The following is a 9,405-nucleotide window of genomic DNA, read 5'->3' on the forward strand; positions in this document are numbered from 1 at the left end:
AATAAAATTCAAAAAATTCAAACAATAGAAGAAAAGACATATATAAGTACTGATGGTACTACAACTGCTAGTATACATCCACCGGAGAAAAGTATTATACTTAAAGCAGGCATTCCAAAGAAAAATGAGCCTGTACACTCCTCATCCTTCTATGACATAGTGGCTACACCATATAAAGCCATACCCAAGGAAATAAATAAAAAACAAGAATATATACCTCATATTGTAGAACAAAATAATTATACCAACCTATATCTACAATCACTTGGAAAGCAAACTGAACGAATAGAGAGAATAGTATCCAAGGAAATACCTACTATATCTCCCATTCCTAAGTCAGTATTATTCAAACCACCTCCTGAGTTAAATAAGAATAAATTCCACATTGGAGAAAATAATAAATCCCTTATGGATCAATTAATCTCCAAACTGTCCCAATTAGATCTAAAAGGAGTACCTTCACCTCAAATCAATATTCCTGCACCAATTATTACTTCCCAAATACCTGAGTCATCTGACAAAGGCAAAGCTGTCATACCTGAGCATGAAACAATGATGCTCACAGAGGAAGAACCCATAATAGAGGATACAATCCAAAATCAGGAAAAAGCATTCATGGATACAACACCTCTAATGGACACCATCAACAAAATAGCTTATGGAAAATATTGGAAACCCATAACAGCCTTACCTTATCATAAGAGACCTACTCCTGTTGACATTCAAATGGAAGAAGATTCAATACAATAGGCAGTATCTTATTCTGGTAGATCAATAGTTAACTGGCAAATTGATGGATTATCTGAATTAAAAATACTAGATGTCATGAGACATATAACCATGTATGCCTCTGCAAATAAAATGGCAGGCAACCATGATCAAGAAGTTGCCAAAGCAATAGTAAATGGATTCACAGGATGGTTAAGAGGATGGTGGGATTTTTATGTGGATGATGATACCAAACAAAGGATTTTAAACAATACTAGACAATGGACTGGAAGAAATGAACAAAATCAAGAAGTTATATATACAGAAAGTGATGCTGTTAATACCTTGATATACACAATCACTTTACATTTTGTAGGCAGTACTTCATTACTAGCAGCAAGATCAGAAGACTTGCTATCTAATTTACGCTGTCCTACTCTTTCTCATTATAAATGGTATAAAGATGTATTCTTTTCAAGGCTTTTAATACGTGAAGATTGCCAGCTAGACCATTGGAAGGAAAAATTCATAGCTGGTCTTCCATATCTATTTGCAGAAAAAGTCAAAGAAAGACTTCGCAAAAAACATAATGGAATAATAGTATATTCATCATATACACTCGGAGAACTCTCCGCAGAAATATGTGCAGAAGGCTTAGCCCTCTGTACTGATATGAAATTAAAAAGACAAATAGATAAACAAAAGCTCACCAAAAAAAAAGAACTTGGAGACTTCTGTGAGCAATTTGGCTATTACTTAGATAGAAAGAATATGCCTGATTACGTAAAGAAAAAGAAGAAAAAATACAAAAAAGAAAAATATATTCAAGCCAAAAAGAAGAATAAGGATAAAGAATACTATAAAAAGTCAAAGAGAAAATTAATCAATAAATTTTCCCCAAATACAAAGAAAAAGAGAAAACTCCCAGTATGCTATAAGTGTGGTAAAATAGGACATTATAAGCACCAATGTAAAGTAAAGAAGAAAATAGATTCATTGAATTTAGATGACTCAACCAAAGCAAAATTAAAACATATAATATCATATGATTCTTCCTCCTCTACTTCAAGTGGTTCTTATACTGAAGAAATAGACAGTAATGATCTTGATCTTATCGGTTCAGATAGTTCTTATACTGAGACTACTACAAAATCATCAGAGGACTGTAGTTGTCCATTACCTCAACATAATGTTCATACACTCACTCAGGAAGATAATTTTATACTGGACATTATAGATAAAATAACTTATCCTGAGGAGAAAAGAGCTATCATTACCCAATTTATCAATATTACCAAAAATAAATCAAAATCACCTATTATCAAAAATCCAGATGAATATAACTTCTCTGCCATTATCAAAAGAGTAAGTGATCAACACACTTCTCAAAAAGAACCTACAATCTCTGATCTCAAAAAAGCGATTAAAGAAATAAAATCCGAAATAGTACAATTGAAAGGAAGAATTCAAATATTAGAATTACAACAAATGTCTCAACAAGATTCTGAGACAGATGAAATAGAATTCAATGACTTGATAACAGATAACCCAATAGAAACCATTGATCCAATAGAGACTATTGAAATACCAACAATACCAAATCCTTCGGTTAATTTGATAAATAAAATAGTTGTACAAAAATGGTTTGTCCAAGTCAAAATCATTGTTGCCAAAAATTATAGTTTTGAAACATCAGCCCTTATAGATTCAGGAGCTGACCTCAATTGCATAAACGAAGGACTTGTACCTTCAAAATATTTTGATAAAACTACTCAAATATTAAATACAGCAGATGGCAGTAGATTATTTATTAAATATAAATTATCTAATGCTTCTGTATGCAACAATCATCAATGTATTGATACACCATTTATTATGGTTAAGGGATTAAGTCAATCAGTAATCTTAGGAGTTCCATTCCTAACATTGCTATATCCCATAACTATTGATGAAATAGGAATTTCATCTACAATTCAAAATATTCCAATACATTTCAATTTCATACATAAACCAAAATTAAAGGAGCTCAATAATGTCAAAAGCCAGTTAAAAGACAAAGAAACATTTCTTTGTACACTTAAACAGGAAGTCAAATACAAAGCAATTGAAGAGTAAATACAAATGCCTTCAATACAGCAAAGAATTCAATCAATACAAAAGCAAATAGAAACATCAATATGTAGCGAACATCCTATTGCTTTTTGGGATAGGAAAAAGCATAGTATAAGTTTACCATATGAACCAAACTTCACTGAAAGCCAAATCCCTACTAAAGCTAGGCCAATACAAATGAATACTGTTTTATTGGAAATGTGTAGAAAAGAAATCGCAGAACTCCTACAGAGAAAGCTCATACGACCAAGTTCTTCACCTTGGAGTCGTGCAGCTTTTTATGTGAATAAAAATGCTGAAAAAGAAAGAGGAGTTCCTAGATTGGTAATAAACTATAAACCATTAAATAAAGTGTTAAAATGGATAAGATATCCAATTCCAAATAAAAAAGATTTATTAGACAGAATTGCTCAAGCATGTATATTTTCAAATTTTGATATGAAATCAGGATACTGGCAAATCCAGATCCAAGAACAAGATAAATATAAAACTGCATTTAATGTTCCATTTGGTCAATACGAATGGAATGTAATGCCTTTTGGATTAAAGAATGCACCATCAGAATTTCAAAAAATAATGAATGATGTTTTCAACTCTTACTACCATTTTATGATAGTTTATATTGATGATGTCTTAATATTCTCTGAATCTATCGATCAACACATTAAACATATAAATACATTTATTCATGCTGTCAGCCAAGCAGGCTTAGTTGTTTCTGCCAGAAATATTACACTTTTCAAAACCAATATTAGGTTTTTAGGACATATGATACACCATGGTACTATTATTTCAATAGACAGATCCATAGCTTTTGCTGATAAATTTCCTGATACGATTCTTGATAAAACTGAATTACAAAGGTTTTTAGGATGTCTCAATTACGTAAGTGATTTCTATCCTAACCTTGCTTTGGATTCCAAACCATTATATGATAGACTCAAGAAGAATCCACCTCCTTGGTCTGATATTCATAGACGAGCAATACAGGTAAGAAATATTTTCAAAATTTGATATGAAATCAGGATACTGGCAAATCCAGATCCAAGAACAAGATAAATATAAAACTGCATTTAATGTTCCATTTGGTCAATACGAATGGAATGTAATGCCTTTTGGATTAAAGAATGCACCATCAGAATTTCAAAAAATGTGATGCCTCTGATAAAGGACTTGGTGGCATCTTAAAACAACAAATAGATTCCAAAGAACAATTATTACGTTATACTTCAAAGGCTTGGAATTCAACCTAATTGAATTACTCAATGGTTAAAAAAGAATTATTAACCATTGTTCATTGTGTCACAAAGTTTCAAAGTGATGTTTTAAACCAACCTTTTCTTATACGAACAGATGATAATTTTATACTGGACATTATAGATAAAATAACTGATCCTGAGGAGAAAAGAGCTATCATTACCCAATTTATCAATATTACCAAAAATAAATCAAAATCACCTATTATCAAAAATCCAGATGAATATAACCCTTGAATGCCTTTCTCTTCCACATCCTACTGCTTTTAAAATCATTGAATGTGATGCCTCTGATAAAGGACTTGGTGGCATCTTAAAACAACAAATAGATTCTTCTAATGGAAACAGGATCCATCTCTGTTGTCCATTATTTTCAACAAAATACCCGAATCATAGCCTATTCACAGGTACAGATAAAAAAGCTTCTTCCTTATACTGAGTGGGGTTCTAATCCCGCACAAGGGAAGAAATTACAAAATCATGAATTTTCTTATAAATATTTCAAATATGCTGAGTACATAGAAGCTTGGCATAAATTTTTCTATTATCAAAACCCCAACAATACTCATAGCTGATATTTGCAATTCCGGCTACCAATTTTTGAAAGGTTCCCCACTTGGTTCAAAACTGGTATTTCGTGTGGGGATCAACTGCTATGATTTTACCTCCTGCTTTTAAGGAGTTGCAGGAGCAATTTATACAATACAATAATATCAATAATTCAGTTGACACTCACCTTTACTTTATGGCTTTATACCAAATCCCTTGGATTATGAAATGGGATTATACCATATCACCCAATACTTCCAATGATTATACATACATCCCTCGATTGGGAAAAACCATCTCTGTAAAATGGTGGGATATCTTTCAAATGGACCTCACCAAAGCCACTCCAAAAAGAATACCACCTAAAGCACCTATATACTAGGAAAACCCAAATACTCCAAACACTTCATTCGATTTTCCTACCTACTTGAGAAATATGTTTCAAACCAACCCACATGCCTCCAAGGACGAACTTGAAAAACAAATGAAAGAGATCTTCGCTGAAGCGGGAAGAAAACCCACATCTTCAGAAGAAACAGTTCAGTCCTCTCCATCACACACCAATAGGTATCTCCAGCTCAGTCAGAAGGATCCAGAAGAAACAGATCCAGACGAAACAGATCCAGAAGAAGAAGATCCAGACGAATTCAGCCAGAGACCATGAATAATCATCACCGTCCAAGAAGAAAGACAGTATATGGGTCCTACCACCAAAGGCAAACACTCCTATTGTAATAGGGCCAATAGAGCCGATGCACATAGATACTTTTTTTTTTTTTTTTCAAAAAGCATCTTCCTATGCTTGTCCACTAACACCTCTTTCTCCCCCTTGTCGTTTTCCACCGACATATTTCTCTCTCCTCTCTGTCACACACTGTTTCTTTCTTTTGTCCTTTACTGATAATGGAGGACAGCTAGTCCACCTTCTTTTGTCTTCATCCACCGACAAAGGCATCTCATGCCAGCTGTTCCACCCTCTCTTGTCTTCATCTGCCGACAACGGCATCTTTTCCTTTTGTCTTCTTCCAATAATGGTTGCCAGTTGGACGAAGAGATTCTCTTCGACCTCTATAAGAAGGAAGCCCTTTCCTCTTCCTCAGCAGGGCCTCACTCCTCTCCTCTCCTACTAAGGGCCTCTTCTCCTATCCTAACATTCCTAAGCCTCTGCAGCCTTTACCGGAAACCTCTGAGCCTCTACCTCTGAGCCCTTACCTGAAAACCTCTGAGCCCTTACCTGAAAACCACTGAGCCTCTACCCGAAAACCTCTGCAGTCTAATTACCATGAACCTAAGATCTCAGAACTCATACCTCAGACCTCCGATCTCAGATCTCAGACCTCAGACCTCTGCAATTTACCTTGAACCTCAGACCTATGCACCTGAACCTCTGTACCCAGATCTGAACCTCTGTACCCAGACTTGAACCTCTGTTCCCAGATCCGAACCTCTGTACCCAGACTTGAACCTCTGCACCCAGATCATCACATTCAATTTCTAGAGATTTGTGCCACATTTAATGGTGATCCTTTGAGGTGTTACACACATGGGTGTGGGAAAGTCTCATAGGATTATTACTTATATATATATATATATATATATAAATTTCTTCTCTATTTATAAAGTTTAAAACTTTCAAAATAGTGTAGATCAACAAATCTATGAAAACTTGAAAATCTTAAAAATTGACAGTAAAAAAATGCGTTACAAAATATATTATTTCCAAAACTTGAAATGTACTTTTTTCTTATGTCCATGCATCTTGGTGTTGAGATGATCAATTTGAGGATATTTGAGCATCGAAACAACCTCTTCTAGTTAAATTTTTGAGGTAGGCTCTAATTGTTTAGAGCCTTAGCTCTATGTAAACTTTTCTCTCTATATATATATATGTATATATATATATATGGTGTGGTTTGCATAGAGCCTAAGCTCTAAACAATCAAATTAGAGCCTACCTTCAAATAGTGTTGAAAAATGTGGTTTCAATACTGGAAATTTTTGTGATAGCATTAAAATATATTTTCATGTTTATTTATGAATTTTAAATATTAAAAACTAGTGTAGATCGACAGATCTGTGAAAACTTGAAAATCTTGAAAATTGACGGTCCAAAAATGAGTTACAAAATACAATATTTCCGAAACTTGAAATCCATTTTTTTCTCATGTCCATCATCTTGATGTCGAGATGATCAATTTGATGATATTTGGGCATCGAAACAACATCTTCTAGTGAAATTTTCGTGATTTGAGTGTTTAAAGCCTCGGCTCTATATATATATATATATATATATATATATTATTCATATCCGAAATAATCATTAACATAGTTTCCAATATTAAAAATAAATATATCGGCGATATTTGAAATGCATCTTTGTAAAGTCGTAGCCTCTTTTGTTTCTCTTTTTTTTTTTTTCAAAGTTGTCCATGAAACAGCAGTGCATGAATCCTTTTTGGGGGAAAAGCTGAGAAATATGACTGCCATGGCCCCACTATATCGATGAATAGATAGGAGGAAAATTGTTACATGGAGGCTGGATCGCATGACTACATATGCGGTCCAAAAAGGGTAAAGCATCCATCTTAAAGATGGATGCAATTAGGTGTTCCATCTAAAAAACAATGGTCTAAATGTTTTTTTAGTAGAATTATTATTGCTAGTTTTTAAAATTTATGTAATTTTTCATATTCATGATCTCCATATTGGAGATTGCATGTCCTTAAAAGTCCAAAAATCCTTAAAGGTTCAAAACTCTATCTCAAAAATAGATTTATTAATAGGCCCGCAGTTCTACATATGCAAGCCTAGATAGAAATAGAGGAGCCTACATAATGTGATGGAATATACTCTCTCTAATAAATACCTCGTATTTTTAAGTTTCATTTCACAATAGACCTAAGGTTTTAAAAGATATCTTGGAGCATAAAAATTATAGATTTTATTTCTTCTAACCTCTTGAGTTAATTTAAACATGTTTTTTTTAGGCCAAACAAATATAAAAAGACATGTCTTTTTTAAAACTCATCATCCTAAACTTCCAGAGAGAAAAGGATTTCATGGAGGTGAGAGGTTACTGAGATGAGAGAAAGAGAGGTGTTTGAAGAAACACAGTAGGAGAGAGAGAGTGAGAAGCATAGAAAGAGAGAAAAAGAGAGAAGTTTTGGGATATATAAGTGAAGAGAGAGAAATGATTGGGTTTAGAAAGAACATATATTTTTCACATATGTTAAAGTTAAAAAATAAATTTAAAGTGGCAAGTGGGTTAAAAGATATATTTTGAAACCTTGAGTTTATCAAGAAATGAAACCTAAAAATAAGAAATATGAAGATATTTTTCTTAAAATTAAAGTATAAGCTTTTTGTTTTCCTTTAATTAAACATACATGCTTGTTTGCTATCCGCATAAGTAAATGCAAACATGTTTGGAAGAGAGAGTATGGTGTTGGTTGGAAAATAAAGGAAAACTATACTATTGAGGCCCTTGATTGGCACGCTTTTCCCAATGGATTGTGATACACTCAGTTTTTGGTCAAGTGGGCTCTCCTCCTTTACCAAAGTAAATAAAGCCTCACATCATACCTCATCCAAAATTATGATTCAAATATTCAAAAACCGTTATATCTATCATCTCAACGTGAACATTTTGGTTGTAAAAAAAAAAAAAAGAGGATTTCACCCTCTAAAAATAGTATATATTTTTAAAATATATACTCCATCCATTTTGCCCTAAAAATGACTAAAAATAGTATATATTATAACATTAATGTGGCCTTATTATGAAAGAGGTAAAATGTCTTATAATTTACAATCCCAAAATTAAAGGAAAATGTTTATATGAGGTTGCAATGTTATATTATGGAAGTTAGGTGCACCTTGAAAATCTAGTATAAAAGAGCATTCCAAAGTTAGAAAACCTCTCAATTGATTATCTCCACCTCGAAATGTATAAATATAAAGAGAAAAATAATCATAAATCTTAAAAATAATACATCTTGTAATAAGTTATCTATACATTATATTTTTAAAATTTACAAATATTTATCGGTCAGCTTGATCTGCACTATTTTTAGAATTTTAAATTTTATAATTAAAGTTGAATATAGATGTTCAAGCCACCATAAGATTCCAACACCAGGACTACATTTGCCAGCAAAATTTACTTGTATAGTAGAAGGTGGATAACCTAATAAAAACCTCAACCAAAACTAAATGCATCAATAGGAGCTAAAGTAGTCAAAAGTTTCTGCCATTTTATTAATAACACTAGTGCAACATAGGCTTTACTTACAGTGGCAATACCCCTCTAGTATGCGATGACATTGCTTAAAATTTAGATGTTAGAATTCCTCAATCACAAGTTCATGTCTCATATTGTGAGCACCCCTGCGATAGGAAGGCCACTAGATGATGATTCCTTGATTACATTACCATCTACTGAGGCCAAATGCCTTTAATAAAGCAAGAGCAAAGGCATCCATTCCACTTTTTTGACCTAGAAAATCCACTTGTGGCACCTTATCGATCAGTGGGGACAAAAGAAAAAATAAAAGACTAAAGCCCCTATATATCAATTTGGATTCCAAAAATAATATAGGGGTTGCAATGGGTCGAGTTCGTATTGGCTTGTCATCTGATAGGGCTGGATTAGGTGAAGCCCCTATATATCAATTTGGATCGCGAAAAGAATATAGGGGTGGCAATGGGTCGAGTTCGTATTGGCTTGTCGTCTGATAGGGCTGGACTAGGTGAAGCCCTATATATCAATTTGGATAGTAAA

The sequence above is a fragment of the Amborella trichopoda genome, chromosome 2 (genome assembly GCF_054954075.1).
Source record: "Amborella trichopoda isolate Santa Cruz 75 chromosome 2, AtrichopodaSantaCruz75HAP2 v2.0, whole genome shotgun sequence".
In the NCBI taxonomy this organism is placed as follows: Eukaryota; Viridiplantae; Streptophyta; class Magnoliopsida; order Amborellales; family Amborellaceae; genus Amborella; species Amborella trichopoda.